The sequence below is a fragment of the Lepus europaeus genome, chromosome 3, assembly GCF_033115175.1.
Source record: "Lepus europaeus isolate LE1 chromosome 3, mLepTim1.pri, whole genome shotgun sequence".
NCBI lineage: Eukaryota > Metazoa > Chordata > Mammalia > Lagomorpha > Leporidae > Lepus > Lepus europaeus.
This window is the reverse complement of record NC_084829.1, coordinates 123,073,904-123,101,331: the sequence shown is the minus strand read 5'-3', so window position 1 is coordinate 123,101,331 and position 27,428 is coordinate 123,073,904. Positions and strand designations below refer to the sequence as shown.

Below are 27,428 nucleotides of genomic sequence, written 5' to 3'. Positions count from 1 at the left end.
TCCATACTATGACACAGTGCTACCACACTGCACATTTTTTTTCGCTGAAACTTCCCTGTGACAAGGAAATGTATACAATGACATCTGAACACTTTTCCAAGATGGGGTCATTCATTTCAAAAAGCCACTTCAGAGACCAGCATTTGGCACAGTGGTTAAGAAAGATGCCACTCAGATGCGTGAAGCCCACATGGAACTATGTGTTTTGAGTCCTGGTCCCATTCCTTCTAATTCAGCTTCCTGGTAATGCACAGCCTGGGAGGCAGCAGACATTGAATTAAATAATTGGTTTCCTAGAACAACAACAACAACAACAAATACTAAAAAGGATAAAGTATTACATTGTACATCTAAAGTCAGGACAGGAGCTGATCAGTTCATTGTTGCTTATAGTGTCCATTTCACTTAACAGGTTTCCCCTTTGGCGCTCAGTTGTCACCGATCAGGGAAAACAAATGATATTTTTCTCTTTGGGACTGACTTAATTTTGTTGTTGTTGTTGTTGTTCTAGTACTATTGGTTGAACTCAGTAATTAACACACAATTATTCTTAGGTGTTTAAATTTTAACTGAAAAGTGATCCCTGTTAAATCTAAGAGTGGAAAAAGAGAGGGAGGAGATGAACAATTTGGAACATGCTCAATCGGACTGGCCGCAAATGGTGGAGTTAGAAATGTGCCAGGGGATTCCAACACAATCCCATCAAGATGGCATGTACCAATGCCATCTTACTAGTCCAAGTGATCAATTTCAGCTCACAATTGATAGTTCTGATAGGTCTAAGAGTCAAAGAGATCACACAAACAAGACAAGTATCTGCTAATACTAACTGATAGAATCAAAAAGGGAGATAAAGATCCAACATGGGAAGTGGGATACACAGCAGACTCATAGGATGGCAGATGTCCTAAACAACACTCTGGCCTCAGAATCAGCCCTCAAGGCATTCAGATCTGGCTGAAGAGCCCATGAGAGTATAGCAGGCATGGAAAGCCAAGATATCATGGAAAAAAAAAAAAAAGACCTAAATGAATGATCTCTGTGAGTGAGATCCCAGTGGAAAGAACGGGGCCATCAAAGAAGGAGGTACCCTTCTCCGAAGGGGGGAGAGAACTTCCACTTTGACTATGACCCTATCGGAATAAGATCGAAGTCAGCGAACTCTAAAGGCTTCCATAGCCCTGGCAACTCATGACTAGAGCCTAGGGAGATTACTGACGCCATGAACAGGAGTGTCAAATTGTTAAATCAGCAACAGGAGTCACTGTGTACTTACACCCCATGTGGGATCTGTCCCTAATGTGTCGTCTAAAGCGAAGTGATGCTATAACTAGTACTGAAACAGTATTTTTATACTTTGCGTTTCTGTGTGGGCACAAACTGATGAGGTCTTTACTAATTATATACTGAAGTGATCTTCTGTATATAAAGAGAATTGGAAATGAAAAAAAAAACCAACCTGGTGTTAAAATGGAAATGGCATAGAAAATTAATTAATTTGAAAAAAAAATTATGTAGGATCTCTGTCTTTAATGTGCTGTACATTGCTATTTAATGCTATAATTAGTAATCCAATGGTAGTTTTTTCACTTTGTGTTGCTATATGGGCAAAATGTTGAAATCTTTACCTAATATATACTAAACTGATCTTCTGTATACAAAGAGAATTGAAAATGAATCTTTACATGAATGGAAGGGGAAAGGGAGCGGGAAGGGGGTGGATTGCGGGCGGGAGGGAAGTTATGGGAGGGGGGAAGCCATTGTGACCCATGGGCTATACTTTGGAAATTTATATTCATTAAATAAAAGTAAAAAAAAAAAAAGTACAGATCAAACTTTAAAAAAAAAAAAAAAACAGAAAAAAAAAAGAGAAAAAAAAAATAATTGGTTTCCTGCCACCCTTGTGGGAGACCAGGATTGGGTTTTAGGTTCCGTGCTTTGGCTTAGTGCAGTAATTGCTGTGCAGGCATCTAGAAAATGAACAGTAGATGGTAGATCTCCCTCACTTTTTCTTTCAGATAAATAATTAATATTAATAATAATAACAAAATAATCGGAAGCTGGTGACATGGCAAAGTGGGTTAACGCCGTGGCCTGAAGCACCAGCATCCCCTATAGGCGTGGGTTTGAGACCAGGTTGCTCCACTTCCGATCCAGCTCTCTGGTATGGCCTGGGAAAGCAGTGGAAGATGGCCCAAGTCCTTGGGCCTCTGCACCCACGTGGGAGACCCGGGAGAGGCTCCTGGTTCCTGGCTCCTGGCTTCAGACAGGTGCAGCTCCGGCCGCTGCGACCAACTGGGGAGTGAACCATTGGATGGAAGACCTCTCTCTCTCTATGCTTCTCCTCTCTCTGTGTAACTCTGACTTTCAAATAAATAAATAAATTTTTGAAAATTTAACAAAATAATCTTGAAAACTCACTTCAACTTTCCTTGTAAGGCTTTGAAGGGAAGAGTTTTATCTTTGGTTCTCTAGTTTGTCTTTTCCCTTTTTATTTCCTCACTCCAAAAATATTAAAAACCATCTATAAAGTAATAGTGGGATAGTGGGCCACATAAAGGCAGCTCAAAGAAGCTGTCTGGCAATCATCTGTATGTTGCAGGAGTTCAACCTTGGTGAGGACATTGCTATACAAATAAGACATGATCTGGAATTCTGCAACATGAAAGCGTTAGTTTTGCTTCCTTTCTGTAACACCTTCCTGAATGAAGTAAAGGCCAGTCACTACTTGTAATTTTAACCAAGAATAAAATAACCGGAACTGATGCATGTGAAGAAAGTGAAATTGAGTTGTCAGCCATTAATGAAGAAAAGACATGAAGAAATGAAAGATGGTGAAGTAGAAACTCTCCAACGTTATACATGAATTCATAAAACTTGTAACTCTTCTGGGCAATCTAAATTGAAAATATGAATACTTTTATAAAGGACCTGGAATATACAAATCACCAATTCCCTTTTTTTAAGATTTACTTTATTTATTTGAAAAGTGGAGTTAGTGAAAGAAGAAGAGACACACAAAGAGAGAGAGCAAGCTTCCATCTGCTGGTTCACTCGCCAAATGGCTGCAATGGTCAGGGCTGGGCAAAGCCAAAACCAGGAGTTTCTTGTGGGTCTGCCTTGTAGGTGCAGGGTTCCAAGGACTTGGGCCATCTTCCACTGTTCTCCCAGGCACATTACAGGCAGCTGCAACAGAGGTGGAGCAGCCAGGACAGGAACTGGCACCCATGTGGGATGAGGACATCAAAGGTGGAGGCTTAACCCACTAAGCCACATATAAACACAAATCAGGAATTCTTATTAAAGTACTCAGTAAGGTGAAATAATGAAATGGAAACACATCTGACTTTGAGATCATTATGGTTAAATGGCCCTTCCAAAACTCAGTAATGCCTCTAGCAAAGACTTTTCTGCAGATTCTAAATTCTAGACTAGAGTGATGACTGGTGGGACTATACATGAGACACATCATTACACCAATATGCCTTCCAAATACTGAAATAAAAATCCAAGTTCCAAAATAAACAGGATTTGAAAATATTCCCATATGTTAAGGTTTTGGTTGGTGTGGCACTTTCATAGATTTTCACCCAGAAAAATGAAGCAAAATTTATTTATTTTCCAGTTAAAGATACATTTTAAAATGGTAGCACTATATATAAAAGCAATTTTAGCTTTTTGTTTTTATTAACATCTAGTACAAATTGGATAAAATAACAATAGGAACATCTAAGGTTTTTGATAATGATATTAAATTGGTCTTTTTTTATCTTATTTTCCTGTCTCTTTAAAATATTAATTTCAATAAAGCTCTTACTCATATATTTCAACTATATTAAAATTATATTTTAACCTGGTTTCATATTCTTAAAATCACATGTCAATCTCTCGTCACTAACAATTTCTAAGAATTGTTGCTCAAATCAAGATATCTTCAAACCACAAATATACATTATATATCTACCTATATTTGTGTATATAAATCAATTTACATATATATTTATAGACCTATATGTCTATATAGTTATAAATCTATATATATTTAGACATATTCCTGTGTATTAGATATATTATATATACATATATATAGATTCATAGACATCCCTATTATGTGCACATAAATGCATATTGGGGATAATCATAGCTTTGTGAATAAATGCTATAGAATTACATTAGCATAAATAAAATTTAATTATCCAGATTATCCAATTTCTGAAAATTGTCATATTTTTAATTAATGGGAAAAAGAGTTACAGTGGATGTGACTAAGAAGTGTGCTTGTGCACAAATAACACACTCATAACAAAATACTTAAGCACCTTATAATTTTTGTGGGGAAAATACCTAAATCCCTGTTAAACACAACAGTACGAGTCTCCAAAACACGTAACTCTGAATAAAAACAAAAAGTTGCTGGAATATCTAGTAAAAAGTTTTTTTTTTTCTTTTCTCCTTATTGTGTAATAACTCATAGTCTAAAACACCATGTTCTGAAATGTAATGTAAATATAAGGAATATGAATCTTTTTATATGCTATTTCTATTTTCTCCTATTCAACACTAAACAGATCATAAATCTAATCTTCTATTCATCAATATAACTTCCATTTTTAAATACTGTCTATTTGAAATAAAATCACATTATCTTTATATCCCTTCTTCCTTTCTATTTCTTTATAGAATATACATTACTATTTCCATTTAAGAGATGGTGTTCAGAACTTTAGAACAGATTCGTTTTCTTTGTGTGTGTGTGTGTGTGTTGCCAGTGTTTTTTTTTTTTAAACTTATATTTAATGAATATAAATTTCCAAAGTACAGTTTATGGATTACAATGGCTTCCCCCCCATAACTTCCCTCCCACCCTCAACCCTCCCCTTTCCCACGCCCTCTCCCCTTCCATTCACATCAAGATTCATTTTCAATTCTCTTTATGTACAGAAGATCAGTTTAGTATATATTAAGTAAAGATTTCAACAGTTTGCACCCACATAGAAACACAAAGTGAAAAATACTAATGGAGTACTAGTTATAGCATTAAATCACAATGTACAGCACATTAAGGACAGGGATCCTACATGATATTTTTAAAAAATTGATTAATTTTCTATGCAATTTCCAATTTAAAACCAAGTTTTTTTTTTCATTTTAAATTATCTTTATATACCGAAGATCAATTTAGTATATACTAAGTAAAGATGTCATCAGTTTGCACCCACACAGAAACACAAAGTGTAAAAAAACTGTTTCAATACTAGTTACAGCATTACTTCACACTGGACAACACATTAAGGACAGATCCCACATGAGACGAAAGTACACAGTGACTCCTGTTGTTGACTTAACAATTTGACACTCTTGTTTATGGCGTCAGTAATCTCCCTAGGCTCTAGTCATGAGTTGCCAAGGCTATGGAAGCCTTTAGGGTTCGCCAACTTCGATCTTATTCTGACAGGGTCATAGTCAAAGTGTAAGTTCTCTCCTCCCTTCAGAGAAAGGTACCTCCATCTTTAATGTCCCCGTTCTTTACACTGGGATCTCACTTGCAGAGATCTTGCATTTAGGTCTTTTCTTTATTTTTTTTTCCCGTGTGTCTTGGCTTTCCATGCCTAAAACACTCTCATGGGCTCTTCAGTCAAGCAACTATGGAAGTCAGTCTAGAGATTCCTCAGAAACCTGAATATAACCCTACCATACAACCCAACCATACCACTTCTTGGAATTTACCAAAGAAAATTAAATTGGCAACAAAAAAGCTGTCTGCACCTTAATGTTTATTGCAGCTCAATTCACAATAGCTAAGACCTGGAACCAACCAAATGCCCATCAACAGTAGACTGGATAAAGAAATTATGGGACATGTACTCTATAGAATACTATACAGCAGTCAAAAACAGTGAAACCCGGTCATTTGCAACAAGATGGAGGAATCTGGAAAACATTATGCGGAGTGAAATAAGCCAGTCCCAAAGGGACAAATATCATATGTTCTCCCTGATCATCGACAACTAACTGAGCACCAAAGAGGAAACCTGTTGAAGTGAATTGGACACTATGAGAAACAGTGACTTGATCAGCTCTTGTCTGACCGTTGATGTACAATGCAATACTTTATCCATTATAGTATTTTTTTTTGTTCCAGATTCATTTTCTTATTCAGCAAGTGTTGAGGAGTCTGAAGATACAGTGAAAATGAGGTCCGTAAATGAGGTCTGTGTAAGGCTTCAAGAACCAGTTTCCTCTTGAACAATTAATCTGGTCAAAATTTTTTGGGAATGTGCAGATGGCATTTTCAAGAGTTTTTTTTTTTTTATGATTTTGTATGTGTATGTACGTGTACAAGACAGAGACACAAATATAACGTGGTGGGATAGTATAGTGTGGTAAGGATGGACCAGAGATTCGTTTGCAAACCTATTTACTTCACCATATATTTGTTTTGGTGCAAAGCTAGTGCTTATGAAACACTGTTTCATTTTTAAATTACAGATGTTCAGCATCAACATTTATCAAGATTTACACAAGAATATAAGAAATAACAGAAATGAAGAAGGCTTTATTTATATGCTTACATTAAAATGAGGCCCTACCCTATTAAGCAAAACAGAAACTAGGTTTTATTCCACAATGTTAAATAGCTGTGGTCATTCTTGGTTCAAGCCATCATCTCTTCAATACAACTTCTGTCATGAAAATAAGAAGGCTTTCACAAGGCATCTAATATTATGAATATTTTGGCAAGTAAATATAGCCTAGGAAAAGACATAATAAGAATTCCATTAGGAATTTGTATTTGCATATGCCTACAAACATAGAATGTTCAGAAAAGAAAGTGGACTAGAACAGAAACTGCATTATGCTGAAAAATACCGATAATGACATGCTGGCAAATGAGCGCTGAGTGTTCACATTTCTTCTAAAGTGTTTTTCTAGCCCATGAACATGTGAGCTTTAAACAAGTTTGATTATAGCCACAAAAGTATTTAATGAATCAGGAATAACAGTAGTGTACAGCAAGAAAGCCTTTATGTATACTTTTAAGACTTACTTACTTACTTTCTGTTGTTATCATAGAAAATGGGACCCAGGAGGGAACTTGATGCATTTATGCCATTATGTTGTTTTTTTCACCTTGTCTTTTTTACTAGAATGTTGATTCCAACATTGCTGTTTCCAATGTGCCTTTCTTATCACCAAGGGCAACAGCTACAATTGTAGACTACAGAACCCAACAAGTGGAAACACACACATACATTTCCAGCTTTGCATCTGCCCTGGCATGTGCTTTTAACGCTAGTGCAGTGTTTGGAAAAGATAGTATTATGAGGTGACATCACTGTCAACGATCTCTTCTCTTTCTTCCACTTTTGAAATATGAACTAGAATTCAAGACACATTGCTTGCTGTCTTGACTCCAAAAGACTTGACAGTATAACTTAGGCTGGTAACCCTTGAACAAGTACAAACAAGGATTACAGTAATTCCTTTTCTCCACCACTTATCAGAGAGGTCCATCATTGTAGTTCTCATTCAGCTAGGCAGAGAGTCCAAGTTCAAAGCCCTCGGCATATATTAACCTTGACCTAATAATATGGCAAATAGGGTTCAAATGATGAACTTGTGTGGGGAAGAGAACTTTTTAAATAGTCACCTAAAGACCTTGACTTCACTTCAAGAACGCCACAAGAGAGCACACATAAATAGGGCCTCCACCTGCCTTCACCAGATTTTAACTAAGAACTATGGAGTCAGAGCTTCCAGAAACAAAGTTAGAACTTCCTAGAAAAGGCTGCCTGGTAAAGTGAACCTTGCTGAGTGCTTCAGAGAAAAGCAACAAAGGAAACTTGGGGAAGGAACAGTTCTCCCACAGAGTGACAACAAGGGCTTTCTGGGTACATATGCAGGGGTAGGCACATGGGTGGGGACAGAATATGAAGATGCATGCCCATTAGGATTCAATCAGAGATTATAAAACAATGGCCAGAAGCAAATCACAGCTCATGGTATCTAAAATTTTCGCCAGCATGGTACACAGTATTGGCCAGCAAATTTTTTTCTTTAAAAATATAGTTAAATGTCAGTATTAAAATACAGAATGTTTCATAATGCTTCCAATTTTATTTTTAAAATTATGCAATATTGCATCACAACAAGCCCCCTTATAAAAGAGATGGCTAACATTTTTCTGTAATAGCATAGCCAAAATAAGAGCTTAAATTATAGTCTCATAGCTAGTTTTACTTCGCCATCAGCAAAGTAAACAGTAAGTAGAGAAAACCTCCCTTTCAGACCAAAGGGGAAGAAAGTTTTAAAGTGAGAATATAATTTTTCTCATGGGCATTGTCTACCTTAGAAAAACTACTACAGAACAAGCCTGTGACTATAGACTTGTAGTTCAGGCCACCGAAGATTAGAGATGGAACTTGGGCACTCCCTTGACTTGCACCCTCTGGTCTGCTTTAACACAAACCAGGAGGAAAAGAAAGCTCGGCATCAGAAGCAATGGGTGGCAGGCCTATTAATGGCTGATCTGTACAGTGACCTGCCCTCAAGGAGACCCAACAGGCCAGTCCACTGCAGTGGCTTTCAATGTGGTAAGCCTGGGCTTCAGCAGAAGTCATCTTGTGAAGAGCCCTGGCAGCTCTGCCAAGAGTTGGATCACTGGAAATGGACCTGCCCTGGAGTCAAAGGATGCCCAGGTCAGAGCCACAGATCTTATTGGCTCCAAGCTGAAAAGCCCTTCACTCAGCCCAACTTCCAAAGGGACCACTGCAGCTGAGGGGATGGCCAAGTAGGGTCAGCAACATTGAAGGCAGAACTGTAAATTTCTTGTTAGAGATGCCACCTGCCTTTACCTGGCCAGCTCTCCTCCCAGGCCAGCTAAGTAATGAAAGTCAACAGAGTGCCTTTCCCCAGGAGGTCCACACCTCCCTTAGGATGTACCCCATGTGAAGAGATAGATAGGTCTGGGCCTCTTCACTTACAAGGCCTAAAGCCCACCAGATTATTATCAAGCCCCTTCTGTCAGGTTCTATTTGCCTCTCAATCAGAAAACTTAATTGTAGCTTAGACAGCACCTTTCTTAACTCCTCTAATAATGACTCTGTCCTTTGCTCTAGACCCCGTCTAGCACACTTGGCCCTCATTCCTTCGTAATCATAGCCTCTACTCTACCACCAATGGCTCTACTCCCAACCTGTGTGTACTGATGGTCCTCTTCCCCACTTAATGCTGTATAATTGTTCAGACCTGGTAAATGCCACTCTTAGGATCATTGGTTACTATCCTCACCGTGTCTTTTATGACCTCGTCTAAATATGATCAGAGTCGGCAAACTTGGAAGGCTTCCATAGCCTTGGCAACTCATGAAGACAGCCTAGGGTGGTTACTGGTGCCATAAACTAGAGTGTCAATTTGTTGGGTCAACAACAGGAGCCACTGTGCACTTGCTCCTCATGTGAGATCTCTGTCCTTAATGTGCTGTACATTGTGATTTAATGCTATAACTAGTACTCAAACAGTATTTTTCACTTTGTGTTTCTATGTGGGTGCAAACTGTTGAAATCTTTACTTAATATATACTAAATTGATCTTCTGTATATAAAGAGAATTGAAAATGAACCTTGATGTGAATGGAAGGGGAGAGGGAGCGGGAGAGGGGAGGGTTGCGGGTGGGAGGGAAGTTATGGAGGGGGAAGCCATTGTAATCCATAAGCTGTACATTGGAAATTTATATTCATTAAATAAAAGTTAAACAAAAGTCTTGAAAATACTTATTTATATAACTATGCCTTCTAATTAAAGATCTTTTTAAATTAATTTCTTTAGCCTAAATCTGGTACATGTAACAATTATTAAACGTATCCTATTCATTGAAAAACATGGATGCACACCTTGTATTTTTGTGCATGTCTTCAAATGTGTTCCCATGATGTATTAGGTAATGATGATACAAAAATTTACTAACTCAGAAACTCAGTGAAGAAGTCACTTTGGTGTCACTCTTTGAAAAGATAGGAGTTTGGGATCCAGTATAGGGATGATTTACTTATTTTGACTATTAGTGAGGCATTTTCATATTTTTCTGTAGGCAGAAAATACGTTTTGATATACTGTTGAATTACACTTCACAAATGATGTGTCATTTATTAATACTTCACTCAACAGATCATACAACCCTCTCTGTGGGTCTGGACAGAAAGAACAAACTGAATTCAGCTAAAGACATCTATGATTGTGCTGCCAAGGGTCTGTGCAAATTCAATTATTTTTATACATAGAATGTTGAATTGAATTACGTTGTGAAACATAGTGGTTTCTTTCTCCTGATTCAACTTGCAACATGGACAGAACTGTTACTATCAGGAAATTCTGAGAATCTGAAAGGTTAGATCTGGATTGAAAGAGTAGCAAAGAAAGGGATATTCTCACATTTAAACTCAGCAAATTTATTTGTCTGTTCAGGGTGCCAGGACAAAATATAACAGACTAGGTGTTTTAATGACAGATATTTATTTTCTCACAGTTCGGCAAGTCTGGGAAGCCCAAAGTCATGGTGCCAGCAAGGTAGGTTTCTGGTAAGATCCCTCTCAGTGTGCAGACAGCACCTTCTGTCTGTGTCCTCACAAGGCCCTTTCTTTGTGCCTGCACACAGAGTGTGCTCTAGGGTCTCTTCCTGTTCTGATAAGGATTGCAGCCCTAACTGATTAGGGTCCTATATTTATGACCCTATTCAACTTTAATTAACTCCTTATAGGTTCTATCTCCAATTGCTGGCACATTGGGAGTTAGGGCTTCAACATATAAATTTGAAGGGGCAGGAGGTGGGTACAATTCTGATCTTCCAGAGTAAGCATTTTGTTCACAAGCTAAAGAATAAATAAATACAGCTTTTTCCTTTCTTCCTTCACTTCTCCTAAGCCAACCATCCAACTATATGTGAGACAATGCATTCAATGTTTAATGTATCATTATAATCAAGCTTTTGAATAAAATGTTGATTGTATGTATAAATGTCTAAATTTAGTACCACAGTAAGTTTTAAGGGATGGTCTGATTGCATATTTAACTCTGTAGCTTTCTTTATAACTTTTTACCTAGTTCTTTCAGTAACAAAACATTTCCAAGAGCGCATGGTGGAAAATTTGTTAGAGTGAATGGTGTCTTGTGGAAAACACCTAAATATTTAAGTTCTGAGCAATGGCATACAAAAGGTGAGGACTTGGGCCAGGGTTTCAGCATGCAGGTAAGGCTGCCACACAGGACACCGACATCTCATAGGGCGATGGTTCTAGTTCCAGCTGCTCCATTTCCGATCAAGCTCTTTGCTAATGTGCCTGGGAAAGCAGGGGAAGATGGCCCAAGTGTTTGAGTCCATGCACCTACATGGGAGACCTGGAAGAAACTCCTGAGTCCTGGCTTTGGTCTGGTCATTGCAGCAGATTGGGGAGTGAATCAGCAGATGGTTCTCTCTCTCTCTCTCTCTGTAACTCTGCCTTTCAAGTAAGTAAAAATAAATCTTTGAAAACAAAATAGGTGAAGACTAGGGACCGGCACTGTGGCATGGTAGGCTAAACCTTAGCCTGCGGTGCCGGCATCCCATTTGGACACTAGTTCTAGTCCCTGCGGCTCTTCTTCCAATCCATCTCTCTGCTATATCCTGAAAAAGCAGCAGAAGATGACCCAAGTGTTTGGGCCCCTGCACCCACATGGACGATTCAGAAGAAGCTCCTGGCTTCGAATCGAACCAGCTCCAGCTGTAGCAGCCATTTGAGAAGTGAAACAGGAGATGGAAGACCTTTCTTTCTGTCTCTCCCTCTCTCTGACTGTAACTCTACCTCTAAAATAAATTTTAAAAATATTTTTAAAAAAAAGGTGAGGACCAGATTTAGTGTATACAAACAAAGCCTAGTGCATCAAATAAAATTCACTCATTATATCCATAATGATCAGGTTTTTTGCATAACAATTATCCACAAAAATTAACCAGTTCTCATTTAATACATTTGTGTAGCCAAACTCAGTTTTTGGTTTCTCTTTTATCTTCTTTGGTATCTTCTTAAACATCAGTCGTATTTTCTTCTACACCTATAATCACAAAATGTGTCATATAGTAAATAAAGGGTTCCTTTAAAAATTCTAGCTAAATAAATATTATTGTATTTATTTTCTCTTTATATATCTGTCTCCATCTCCACATACAACTCCCTCTATTTCCATCTGTTTCATCTCCATCTCTACCTCCACCTCCATCTCCAGTCCTATATTCTTCTATCTCTACTCCTTCTCCATCTCTATCCCTATCTTCATCTCTATCTTCCTCTACCTCTGTCTGTCTCTCCATCTCTATCTCTCAGTATGTCTGTATCTCCATCTCCATCTCCATCGCATCTCCATCTCTATCCATATCTGTTACCATTTTTACCTTCTGCACTTTTTGCCCCTAAATACATCCCTATAAATCATATATCCTGGATTAGCTTTCCCCCAAATCACAGGAAAAGTTCCTAACACATTGTCCCTTAGTCATTAAATTCAGCTCCTGGTAACAATGATGCAAATGCTGTGATTAAAGGTTAGAAAAAGGACAAGGCAGTTTTACACCCAACAATAATCCCAAGCCAGAGAGAAGGACTGGAGAAACTACACGAAGAATCTTAGAGGTTCTGAGGATAAGGCTGCCAAGTGGGTAGGATACAATAGGCAGATTGGTAGGAATAGATGAAGATTGCTCTTAAAATCTTAAAAATTCATGTCAGTGGTTCTCTGGCTGTGGCTAAATGAAGTAGTCAGTTTCACATAAATTGTCTGATTCTTTAACGGGGCCTTAGATCAGAGATTCCTGCAATACAGTTTCTAAATAGAATTTTGGTGGTGTATAGAGGTGAAAGGAGGAGAAACAACAGGAGGGAGGATTTGAGAAGAACAAAAGTTACATAACACAGATAAAATAGCTGAAATGCCACTCTCCTTATCCCCAAGTTCTTTTCACATAACCTTGCTTTTTATGGAAAAAAAGTATGGACACACGGTTTAAGCTGGATAGGATTACAGTCAGACCAAGAATACCTCTAAGTGCTGTGTAAATGTATACATGGGGAGCTTCACAAGTTCAAGTCAAATGGAAGCAAAACATACATTTATTTTGTCACTAACTGTCTTTGATACCCATGCATAGTTTTCTCATAATATACATTTCCATGAGCATTTTGAACACTACTTGTAACTGAATCATGTAACCATTCTTTATTTTCACATCACTTGAGCTACTGATTGTAAAGCAGTATAATCTGGGTGAAGGTTAACTCCCATGAGTTGATTTCCATTCTGTTCTTGATTGTAGGGGGACAAGTCTGGAGGAATGAGATATACAACAGCTTTGGTAAGAACTCCAGTGAAAAAGATCTTCCTTCCTGAGTATAATAAAATTACAAACTCCAAAGATAACACTAGATAATCACTTCCCATAGTGAAAGATTACCATTCAAAGGGCATCAAATGATGTCACCAGCTGACATCTGTTCATGGGTTGATACTCTACCTTCACTGCTGCCCCAGGGTGGCAAAAACAATCTCTCTTTGATGCTCAAGACATTGGTACAGCTGTCTTAAACTAGCTATTATCAAAGAAGGAAGGAAAAGAAATCAACAGAGAGCTTGAGAATCTAACAATTTGGATTACAAAATTTTCAAGTTTTACTGTATTTGAATTTATCAGTTCATTATATATCAGAACTATTCTACAGAGCTAGTAGCAATTCAGCAGGTTTGAGCCCCAATTCTAGGTATACCAGTTGCCTTTGCCTCTTCCTTTTGTACAATACAATAAATGACATAATCATTAAGCTTAGATAGTGAAAAGACTTCAAGATCCGTGAGGGAAATGTTGTGAAATTTCCACAGTCACAATTTAATTAACACAGTGAGAGTTTTTGGATCTCCATGCAAAATTAGATTTAAAAATTAAAATGTAAATTTCACTTACAGCATACCTACTTCATCATGCATACTGGAACACATTACTTCAAAGAAATATATTTTGATTATTCTATAGTCAAGGTTTGAAGAGAAAATACAAAAAACAAATACAATTTCAGAAAAATTAATGATGCATGCCACCCAAATTGAATGTGTTCATCCTTAAAATAATAACTTAAATGTAAAGTTCTTTTTTAATTCCAAGAGAAATACTTCGCTCATCAACTAAATTCCTCATTAACCTACCACAATGGAGCAGTACTGTTGTATAGCTGATAACTGTCCCTTTTATTATGCAAATAAGACTATACAGGTGGTTACAGATTCTGAAATAACTGTTACTAATTATACCTTATTTTCTAATGCCATAATAAAAATTGCATGAACTTGGTATTGACATAAGGAAAACATGCAGTTTAAGGAAATGATATGGTATCAGAAACAGATGTTACCATAAATTACAGTCTAATAATTTAAGGGTGATTGTGCTGAAGGCCCAGTCATCCACAGCAGATTTCTTTATGACTTACTCAACAGGAATCAGGGTTAAACACTCTAAATGTCATTTAATCTCACTTGAATTATACTTGATTAAAGGTTTCAATTTGACACAATTGACGAATTATCTCAGAAATCCAATTGGTATGTAGAAATGGTACACTTGCAAGGGAATATAATGGCAGCACAAGAGATGTAGAGTTACTAGCTGAAACACAAGGAAAGAAAGAAGGAAAGGTAGTCAACCACAGGCATTAACACAGGGTGTGCAAGTGATGCTCGTAGTGGTGCAGCCCCCAAGCCAATGTCACATTCACAGTCAGACTTGGAGAACATCTGCAGAGATCAAAAGTATGTGTTCATGGAATTAATCACACATCACTATGGATGGCTGAGGCCTAACACTGAGGGGTTATACAGCACAATTTAGTCAGTGTCTCCTCTCTCATCTTCTTGAGGCCTTCATATTTACACTTTGAGGTTATCTCTGAGTTCTACCACACAGCAGGAGATACACTGAAGTGACAATGAAGGAAGCATTCCCACTAAAATTCTCAATATACAACATCTTTTCTAAGAATCTTTTACCAAAATGCTGGAGCCTCAACATCAGACCTAGCTTGAGTCTTGGCCTCTGAGAAGCTCCAGTAAACTCAGAAATATAATCATAGATATTGGTGATAATGCTAACCGATGTGTCTTGTTTAAAATAAGATTCTTGCACAGGTGTTTGTTGTAGTGGTTAAGTTGTTGCTTGGGATTCCCGAATGCAGTATCAGAGTACCTGGGTTCAAGTCACATCTCTGCTCTCAAACCAACTTGCTGTCAGTGTGCACCCAGTAAGGCAACAGGTGATGGCTAAAGTAGTTGGGTCTCTACCACTTACGTGGAAGATCTGGATTGAGTACCCATCTCCCAGCTTTCTCCCCAGCCAGTGCTCATTGAGGACATTTGGGAGTGAACCAATGAATACAATGTTTCTCTGTCTCCCTCTTCCTCTCAAATCAATGTACTCAAAAAATAAAATATGATCATAAACACCATTATTAATAAACAAGAAATAATTTGAGTTCATGAGTTTTATTTTATACATTAACAATAAAACTCATTTATAAACCACCAATGTTTTATCTGCCTTTATAACTTTGTACAAATATCTAAACGATGGCTCATTAATCTTGGAAGTTTCCACATATACAATTTGCATATATGACAGTGTGTGCATGTGTGTGTGTATGTGTATGATTTGGCAGTTTCTAAATCATTTTTGATATTGCCCTAATCACTTAAATAACAAACTCCACTGGAGTAAGGTAAAACGCTATCACAATAGAGTTATGACCCTAATTAGAGTAGTTCAGTGAGTTCTGAAGATAGAATGATACAACAAAGAGTCTTGAAAATGCTTAGTTCACTATACCTGAATAAACATGTGATCCAAGTTTTGTGATTTTTCTTTACCCAAAAGAAAAACTACCATTAAACAAGAGGCTAACAATGTTTCTTAAACAAAAAATTCTCAGGTTTCGTGTTTTTCTTATAAAGTGTTTATGACTAATTAAAAAAAAGGATAGATATGAGGTATCTCCAAGAAATTTGTGGAAAATGCACATTATGAAAAAAACTATTCATATCCTTTATTTTTACATCAAAATAAACATATTTTAATTTCATTTTCCACAAACTTTATGAAATGCCCTCATATATGTTTCATTTTTAGGCATTAGTAAGACATGGGATAAGGTAACAATTATGGCGATGATATTAACCCAAGTAGAGCTGGTCAGTAAGGCTTTCCCAACGTGAGGACATACTTCCATACGACTTTCTAATCTGTTTGAGGAACGAAGAATCAAAATACAGAACTACATGGCATGGAGACAGAGTACCAAAACACAGAGGTGAACTTCAAGGAGAAAGTTGGCTTAGGGGTGATTGTCTTTAATGATTTATTTGAAAGGCAGAATGAAAGACACACAGAGAGACACAGAGAGAGAGAGATCTATCTGCAGGTTCACTCCACAATGGCCACAACAGCTGGAGCTCAGCCAGATTGAAACCGGGAGCCTGGAAATCTATCTGGGTCACATATGTGGGTAGCATAGGGACAAGCACTTGGGACATCTTTTGCTGCTTTCTCTGGAGCATTCACAGGGAGCTGGATTCGAAATGGAGCAGCCAGGATTAGAACTGGAGTGCAATTGCACAGTGTCATCCATTTAGGGGTTATCTTTTGAGGAAGGGGACAGAGTCTGAAGTTTGGTGAACGGTTAAAACAAGAATCTCAGAATCTTCACAATGTAAAGCCACAAGCTCTCCCAGCTGGATGATCAATTAAATTCTAAATCATATGATGGTGCTGAAAAGCTAGAAGGGAGGCTATTAAAAAGACTGGTGATTCACTACTTGTGTCAGAAACTGGGAAACACAAACCAAAAATGAAAAACAAGAGTAAAGTGCAAGTATGAGAAAAGGAAAAAAGACCAGTACTAGTATTTTTTATCATGTTCAATGTTTCTTTAAAGAAACTGTAGTATCCCATTGGACTGCAAAGCAAACATCAAAAACATCCCTTTGGAATATATTAATGTCTGCAAATATTTACCTAAGAAGTCATTCAAAAATATTTGGTAGGTAAATAGTTCAATTCAGTGAGTAACAATAACACAGCCCTGTGAACAGAATGCTTGTTAATACTTTCTTTTAAAGCTCTTATAAAATCACAAAAAATGTGAAAATAATACTATCAAGCAACAGTAATAAGTCATCTACACATTACTCTTCCAATAGTTCAGCTGAGCATCTAGAAAAACAGAATAACCAAAGAGGTGGAGTACACATTAAAGTATAATTTTCACAAAGGCAGAGATAATGAAGAAGTTCATATTGACAACTTTCATGGGAAAGGCTAATAGTTATACTGTATCTACTGTGGGTGAGAAACTTCTTATTGTAATCTCCTAAGATGCTTCCAACAGCCCCATGATTTGGTTATTACTTCTATTTTAAAAATAAGAACACCAACAAAGGTTGAGTTTAAGAAGCAGAATGAAGACTTTCTTCTCCCAAATCACATCCTCATTCCATAAGGAGTCAAAGTAAGAATCATCTCCAGGGAATAATTATAGGTGGTTTTAACAAGTATTTGCATCAAACTTTTTCCTAAAGGACTTAACAAGTAATGCAAGACATAAGAAAGACATTTTACAGTGCAGTTTCACTAAGCAAAAGCAAGCTGGATACATTTGTCCCAAAGTACAAGTGTTTGAGGAACTAATAATAGGCATGTTAAATGGGTCACAAGCACCTTATAAAGATCTTGATGCATTGTACAAATTTACTAATTAGAACTTGGAGATAACCACAGGTTCTTTCATAAGCCCAGTAGTTGTTAACTTATTATAATAGTTTGTCAAGTGTATTACTTTACAAATACCCTTGATGGAAATGTGTAATTATTAAAACTTTGAAAGCAAATGTATATGAAACAAAGCAAACCACATTGTAAATTTAATGGCCATAAATTTTGTCATGCACATGGGATTGAATAATATGTTATAAATTGGAGATTTTAAGGGAGGAAAATATAGCTTACCATAATACAGCTAAAACTTACCAATAGTTTAGTAAGAGTACTTGACTCAATTATTATATAAATAAGCACTTTTACAAGAATGAACTGAGTTGTGATTACAATGAAGTCAGTCTTCTTTCCACAATGACAAATCACACCTCAAAATTGTCTTCACAGTCATGAAACCCTAGAGCTATGCAAGACCCTGAGCTGTCCTTCGGCTTTGGCCAACAAAAATATCAGAAATAAGTACTGCTCGCATTCCACCTGCAGCATAGTCTAAATGAAGGTAAATAAGGCATTCATGCAAGAAATTAACACATGGCAGAAAATAATACTGAGCTCCAGGGTAAAATTCAGCCTAGCATCAAAGTAAAAATCAATTAATATAACCAGAATATGAAATCCCCTACAAGATCTCATTACTGTAATTCACAGCTATACACTCCAGGGATAACTTCTTAAAAATATTTATTTTAAGTTTATTTTAATTTTATTGTGCTTTCAAACAAACTCTTCTCTATCTAGAACAATACACAGGAAAACTCTATCCCTTTTTTATGCTATTAAACCTCACTAACGTTATGTTTTTATCTATTAATATTAGTGATCATTTTAGTTATTCATAGTCATCTGATATTTGATGAAAATAAACATTCTGTTCCAACACCAGCAGTTTTCACTCCATTTCATAAACAGAAAATTAATGTCTCCTGTGCACAACAGTAATAAATTTCAGATTATTAAACCATTGAAGCAACCAGTCTAAGTACTCATCAGTAGTATGTAAAATATCAAGTGATCTAATTTTATATACACATATTAAATAATGATAGCAAAAGTCAACATGTAGGAGCCAGTGCTGTGGCATAGCGAGTAAAGCCAATGCCTGCAGTGCCAGCATCACATATGGGTGCCGGTTTGAGTCTCAGCTGCTCCATTTCTGATCCAGCTCTCTGCTATGGCCTGGGAAAGCAGTAGAAGATGGCTCAAGTCCTTGGGCCCCTGCAGCCGTATGGAAGACCCAGAAGAAGCTCTGGCTCTTGGCTTCGTATCAGCACAGCTCTGGCCATTGTGGCCAATTGGGGAATGAACCAGCAGATGGAATACCACTCTCTCTGCCTCTCTCTCTGTGTAACTCTGACTTTCATACAAATAATAGAATAAATATTTTAAAAAGTCAATATGCTATTTTATAGTGCTACATCACATTCTAATGCTTTGGGCCTGGTGTGAAGAACCAAATAGTAAAGTGAGGTAAAACTGAAACCATCACTGGATACCAAAATTGCATCTTCATGGGAACTAAGCAAGGATTTGCAAACTGTATGTCCTGACATATTCATGGAACATAAAAACCAATTTTGTGAACCTACTTTATAAAAAGTAATACAACAAAATTGAATATAGGCAAAATATTACAGTACATCAAAGTAAACTACGGAGTATATAGTTGTTGCTTAATTTATAATGTATGTCTTGATGTGTCATATAGTATCTACATATGGGTTATATTTTAAAATGAATGAAAGTTATTTGCTAAGCAGAAATGAGTACAAGTAGTGCTGAATTACTATCTCTGCTTTAGGGGATGTATTTACTAGAGTAAATGGGTTATGAGGGTATAAACATGGATTATCTAGTGCTACAATCTCAGCTTGAAGAGAGTGCAGGGTAAGGAATTGATCTGAATTTGTATATTAATACCGAAGATGCCTGATAAATAGTGGGCAAAGTGTGCACTAAAGTCTGCCATACTGTAATCAGCTGTGTTTATCTTCATACTTTGGTTCAATCTATGATTTGTACCCCGTACATTCAACAGGACTGGAGAGTTACCCAGAATACAAACTCTCCTGGTTGGAGCCTTAAAATTCTATGTAGCTCCTTTGAGATTCTGTCTTCCATTGCCTGGATTCTTTTACTTTGTATTTCAAATGCCTGACTGGTGGATGATATGTTCTGAAAATGATCTACGGCTACAAAACCCACCTGGGATCATTGCCTGGTTCTTGAAACATAGTTTTGCTTTAGCCTATCCACCAACATTTTATTTCCTTGAAAACAAGGTTGGAATTCATTCTTTTGATAATCTAGGCAAGATGAGTGATTACTCTTCTAGGAATTAACCCTCTATTCTGATCAGTTCTGCAATGTAATGACTACTGTCCCTTCAAGAATTTACTGCTTAAGTCTAAATATATCAAGTGGAGTATGAGTGAAGACAGCTACCAGCCTAACTTTCTGTAATTCTATAGATGAACTCTTTTTCCCATCTTCTTGGTATTGGATAGAACCACAAAATTCATTAAACAATAGCCATTCTCATAGAAAAAAATGTTATACCTTTTGAGAACTGCCCTTGAAAATGAGTTCTGGTTTCATGGAAACTACTGATTGTGCTATCTCTGGTCCCTTGACTAAGAAGTTATAAATACAATCACAGTAAAACAGAAAGCATTCAGAAACACTTTTAGGAGTATAGTTTTTATAGCTTTTATCCCTTTCAGTTTTTAATTTTTCCCTTATGTTGGAATTAAGTTTATTCATTCTGATGCCATATAACATTAGTTAAGAATGTTATAGGCTGAAAATAGCAGGAAATATTGCTAACAGTAACTTAAACAAACGCTTGTTTGTTTATTTCACCAAGGAAGACTGGTTGGAAGCAGGAGACTGCTATTGAGAATCTGGTTCAGCAACTCAACATCAGGGCTGAGATTTTTTGATTCTTCTGGCCTTCCTCATGTTTGTTTTCTCCTCATGCTTGAGCATTATTCATACACAAGGCACAAGGGGAGCAAAGAAGCTCGAAGGACAATGCTGGACATATCTGACCCCATTCATCAAGAAAACAAACATATTTTAAGAAACTGTTGCAGAGATGGCCATCTGTAGATGCCAAAAGGCTATTAAATTGAGGCAAAGGATTGTCAAGATTAACTGAGACAGATACCAATTCATTGCTTGCTGTCGGTATACTGGCACTCAGAATAACTATACTTATTAAAAATTAGAGAAGGAAAAATGGATATCAAACAATTAATACAGTTACCACTTCATGTCACCTGCTAGGAAGTCAATTGGTCAAAGAAATGTTAATATGGAAATGGACACTATGAGAAACAGTGACTTAATCAGCTCTTGTCCTGACTGTTGCTGTACAATGTAATACTTTATCCATTTTAGTATTTTTTTTTTGTTCTAGTACTATTGGTTGAACTCTGTAATTAACACACAATTATTCTTAGGTGTTTAAATTTTAACTGAAAAGTGATACCTGTTAGGAATTTGGAAAACATTATGCTGAGTGAAATAAGCCAGTCCCAAAGGGACAAATATCATATGTTCTCCCTGATTGGTGACAACTAACCGAGCACCAAAAAGGAAACCTGTTAAAGTGAAATGGACACTATGAGAAACAGTGACTTGATCAGCCCTTGCCCTGACTGTTGATGAACAACTTAGTATTTTTTTTTGTTGTTGGTTTCTTCAACTTAATACTTTTGGTTGAATACTGTAATCAATACACAGTTATTCTTAAGTGTTGAAACTTAACTGAAAAGTGATCCCTGTTAAATATAAGAGTGGGAATAAGAGAGGGAAGAGATGTGCAATTTGGGACATGCTCAAGCTGTCTTGCCCCAAATGGTAGAGTCAGAGACATACCAGGGGATTCCAATTCAATCCCATCAAGGTGGCATGTACCAATGCCATCTCACTAGTCCAAGTGATCAATTTCTATTCACAATTGATCATAATGACAGGACTAAGAGGCAAAGGAATCACATAAACAATACTAGTGGCCGCAAATACTAACAGATAGAATAAAAAAGGGAGAGAATGATCCAACATGGGAAGCGAGATACACAGCAGACTCATAGAATGGCAGATGTCTTAAATGGCACTCTGGCCTTGGAATCAGCCCTTAAGGCATTAGGATCCAGCTGAAAAGCCCATGAGAGTATTTCAGCCATGGAAAGCCAAGATACTCTGTCAAAAAAAAAAAAATGACCTAAATGAAGGATCTCCGCGAAAGAGATCCCAGTGGAAAGAACAGGTCATCAAAGAAGGAGGTACCTTTCTCTGAAGGGAGGAGAGAACTTCCACTTTGACTACGAATTTGTCCAAATATGATCAGAGTTGGTGAACTCAAAAGGCTTCCATAGCCTTGGCAACTGGTGATAAGAGCCTAGGGTGATTACTGATGCCATAAACAAGAGTGTCAGTTGTTAAATCAACAACAGGAGTCACCGTGCACTTACTCCTCATGTAGGATCTCTGTCCTTAATGTACTGTACATTGTGATTTAATGCTATAACTAGTACTCCAACATTATTTTTCACTTTGTGTTTCTATGTGGGTGCAAACTATTGAAATCTTTACTTAATATATGCTAAACTGATCTTCTTTTTATAAAGAGAATTGAAAATGAATCTTGATGTGAGTGGAAGGGGAGAGGGAGTGGGAAAGGGGAGGGTGGTGGGTGGGAGGAAAGTTATGGGGCGGGGAAGCCATTGTAATCCATAAGCTGTACTTTGGAAATTTATATTCATTAAATAAATGTTAAAAAAAGAAATGTTAATATTTACTATTAGTCGCAGCTGAGGGGACGGCCACGTAGGGTCAGCAACATTGCAGGCAGAACTATAAATTTCTTGTTAGAGATGCCACCTGCCTTTACCTGGCCAGCTCTCCTCCCAGGCCAGCTAAGTAATGAAAGTCAACAGAGTGCCTTCCCCTAGGAGGTTCACATCTCCCTTAGGATGTACCCCATGTGAAGAGAAAGATAGGTCTGGGCCTCTTAACTTACAAGGCCTAAAGCCCACCAGATTATTATCAAGCCCCTTCTGTCAGGTTCTATTTGCCTCTCAATCAGAAAACTTAATTGTAGCTTAGACAGCACCTTTCTTAGCTCCTCTAATAATGACTCTGTCCTTTGTTCTAGACCCTGTCTAGCGCACTTGGGCCTCACTCCTTCGTAATCATAACGTCTACTCTACCACCAATGGCTCTACTCCCAACCTGATGGTCCTCTTCCCCACTTAATGTTGTATAATTGATCAAAATTTCTCTACAGACAAACCCCTCTACCTAAAAAAGATGAGTGACTTTTCTCCCAGTCTTGGCTGGAATCAGCTTTCCGGTCTGTTGGGTGTTCCCCAATAAACCCTTTCCCTTTAAAAAAAAAAAAAAAGGAGGTGCCTTTCGCTGAAGGGAGGAGAGAACTTCCACTTTGACTATGACCTTGTCCAAATATGATCAGAGTCGGAGAACTCAGAAGGCTTCCATAGCCTTGGCAACTCATGACGGGAGCCTAGGGTGGTTACTAGTGCCATAAACTAGAGTGTCAGTTTGTTGGGTCAATTACAGGAGTCACTGTACACTTACTCCTCATGTGGGATCTCTGTCCTTAATGTGCTATACATTGTGATTTGATTCTATAACTAGTACTCAAACTACTTAATATATGCTAAACTGATCTTCTGTATATAAAGAGAATTGAAAATGAATCTTGAAGTGAATGGAAGGGGAGAGGGAGCGGGAAAGGGGAGGGTTGCAGGTGGGAGGGAAGTTATGGGGCGGGGAAGCCATTGTAATCCATAAGCTGTACACTGGAAATTTATATTCATTAAATAAAAGTTAAAAAAATAAATAAAATGATCAAATGCAAAAAAATATATTTACTATTAAGTAAATGAGTCTTTAGTGTAAAATTTAAGATATCCCCAAATGTTTCTTTAACCTTAGGTAGCAATTCATCAGTTTTTAGGAAATATTATCCTTTTTCCCATATACAGTGGAATATTCTCAAAGTCTTCATTTCATAAACTGAAGCAAATAAATGCCTATGCATGGTTTCAAACTCAAATTTTTTAAAAAATTCTAATTTAATTAGAAGAGTAAGTGAAAGATGATTCTACTTGGTGGTGGAATGCATGGATTCCACTTCCACTGTTTCTCTCTTAAGCAGAGAATTCCTGTATAAATCAAAATCTTTTGGAGAAAGCAAGACAGTTCCAATGAGAGTTAACTTGGATTTACTGATAAATTTGCTCTAACTCAAAGTATAGCCTTGGCACTCCAGAGTAGTTTAAGAGGTAACTCCTGGGGTATCAGTTACAGCCCAGACTTGAGGCTTCTTAAGATTCAGATGACCTTAATAGCAAATATTTCCAATTGCCTGGTATCAATAGCAAAGCAGTTTCTGGTGATGATGGTGTTTTCCTGCTGGTTCACATCTGGGCCCGTCTGCTTTTTGGAGCAGTGGTAGTATGCATTTTAGTCATAACTTAATTGCATTTTCTCTAGAACTTAACTAAGAACAATTAGGTTTCTGTTTTTATTTATTTCCACACTTGAGTATCACTGAAAGAACATCCATTTTTATTTAATATGCTTATATTTCAGAAAAACTGAAAATTCACAGTGTCAATTTCACTAGAATAACCATGTTATTAGGCAACGTGTTCTATAACATTGATCCAATTTGTTCCCCTTGTCATTTGCTTACTGGATCATATCTCCTGAAGTTGTAGATGCAATTTATGGAGATAAATCTTAAAACATAGTGACATGTAAATAATACTTTTTCATTATCAGTCCTGATATCAGAAATCTCCTTTAATTACTGACAATAAATCAAAATACCCCACATAAATTATGTCTCCATTTAAGCATTTAATATACCATCATTATATATTATCCCCCTTCATTTTTTTATTTTCCTTACATGACAGCATATTGTGGATAGATAACTCTGAATTTATCCCTGTCAGCATTTTATTTTAGGATTCCTCTTTTCCTGTGGCATCTTTCATAACCACTGGAGATATTTCAATGTGTGAATTTTATTCCCTTTTGTATTTTTGTTCTTAAAATGTTTTATGCATTTAGTTGTCCCACATCTCAATATTTAAAGCAATAATAGGAGTAATTAATGTTTTGCTTTCTTACTTCTAGTTTATGCAGAATAGTCATTTGATTATCAAATCTATCCAGGATCTGCAATTAGAGCCAGTTCTGCAGCTGCTCTCTTCTCTTTTCCCATAATGCATGTTCCTTTCTTTGAAACTGTTGTTTTCCAATGTGTGTGATGTACAATGCTCGGAATACATCTTCAAAATAAATGTGTTTTCTCTTTCTATCTTCAAGGCCAAAATGAAGAGACACTATATTGAGCTTTTCAGAATTAAAGTGGTGCTTTTAGTGCCCATATTTTTTGTGATAGAGAATGCAGTCAGCAGCTTTGTCAATTTGGTTGTCACTGTCACACTAGGCTTTCCAGATGTTCAAATGTAGAAATGTCAGGAAATGCCATGGCAAGATTCATTTTTTGAAACTCATTTTCTTGTCTATTTCTTCCCCTAAGGAAAGGATAAACAAAAGAGTAGCCACGTCAAGTATAGCTATCTAGCAGTCTCCCTAAATGGACTGCAAATAGACACACAAGAACTTTCAGAGTGTGTGAAGTGATTAGAAATGCAGCACAACCTACAGGGTTGGACAATTACATGTTAAAATTTGAATTGGAAGAAGATTCTGTTTTAACTGCATTAGAACTGAAGAGACATTTTATCTATATAATTAAATGGCATTAGCTAACTGATAGGTAAAAATACAACAGATTTTTCTAAATTTGGTATAGTATTGGAATAGATTGTATTTTTCAAATCTTTTTTTCCAATGACATGTAATAAGATAGAAAATCTAATTAAATTAGCATTAAACTTTAATAAAATCTATTCCTACATTTTCCTTAACATATTTATAATCATAAAATAACCTTTGAAGCCAAAAAGCAGCTTAGAAATTATCCAGGTATAACAATGTACTGTCAACTTATCAAGAAATGTGATTATAATTAATTTATAATAAGCCTATCACATGTGTGTATGTGTATGTATATCTGTCAGTGTGTTTGAGAGGAATATACCTTACTTGTCAATATCACCTCATAAATTGCTTTGGCAGTAATTAAGGAAACTGCTCTCCAATCACTTGGACACAGCCTCATAATTTCACATTTCCTCAGGAAAAGATCACTGTACAAGATGTTCCTATACTGCTCTTGCTTTCACCAAAAAAAGAAAGAAAAATATTTCAATTTTGTTGATTTCTTTCTGGTCTCAAATTACATTTACAGATGTGAGCATGATAAAGTTACCTTTATCATTCATTGAAAAAAGCTTCATAATTTTTTTGGCAGATTTTTTTAGGAAATCTACCCAAATATCATGTGAGGGAAGGAAAAAACATTGTAGAAAATATATTTAACAACACTGTAAAGACTTGTGACAGCACACCTAAGGCATCACATTTCAGACAAGTTTCAATGATTTTATTCAAATTTTAGAAATTAATTAATTTTAAAAACACTGTCATGGTAACTGACAGAAATGAATTCTGAATGGAAATTCCTTTATCAAAAGTACTATGGTCCAATCAATCACAAAGAAAGTTATCTTATTTATTAACTTATGTATTCTTTAAGATTTTATAGGAACTACCATAGCATGGACATTTTAGATTCATAGAAAACTAAGTGCTCAGGAAGCAGTAAATCTAGTGAGGACGAAAGGATATTCAAATAAGTAATGGCACACTGCAGAATATTGCACGTAAAATAAATTAGTTATAACATAAGTCCTATGAAATTGAGTAAAAGAAAGATTTACCCTGGGCTGAGATAATGGGGACAGATTTTGTAGGGGACTTAGGCTTTGCTAACTGTTTGAGAGTCAAGTAATAAGAAACAGATAAACAGTGAAATTGGGTTCAATGACATAAACCATGAAAGCTACATCAACACATGAAATGTAAACAGAAACCACAAATTGTCCTATTTAGTCACAGACAAGGGCTCAAAGTAGAGAGTAGTGTGATAAAATTAAGCAAGTAGTCAAGAATCTGATTATAAAGGTCTTTCAATACAAGCCTAAGGGATTATGGACTTTTTTATAAACTTGCAACGTCAATTGTGAAGTGCTATGGTTGTAGTAATGGTAGTTGTTGTTGATTTCAGATACTCATGTCTATAGACCATTCTTGAGACTGATTCACAGAAGCTGGTTGGTAGACTATTTATGGATCCACAAACCCAGTACATCCTGGGCTTCATGGGGACTGTGCAGTCTCAAAATATCCCAGTATCCTACTGGAACCATCAGGAAATTCTTACTAATGTTATCATTAGTGTTTACTCTGTTGTCATAACTTATCACTCCATTCACAGAGGGTGTAGAGAATGGCCCACATGTACAGAGCTCCAGTGGATCTAAAGTGTGTGAGTTCAGCAGGACTCAATGTGGGTTCAAGATAAAGTGCAATGCTTATGGCCCCAAGTAAACAGAAATGTTGAGAGCTGCTCAAAGGCCAG

General features: G+C 36.7%; 1 protein-coding gene across 1 annotated transcript in view; it reads right to left on the bottom strand.

Moving 5' to 3' along the window:
* The window catches only part of NKAIN2 (sodium/potassium transporting ATPase interacting 2), a 1,221,663-nt gene that overhangs the window by 1,005,130 nt on the left and 189,105 nt on the right, over positions 1 to 27,428 (bottom strand). The window lies entirely within an intron of this gene.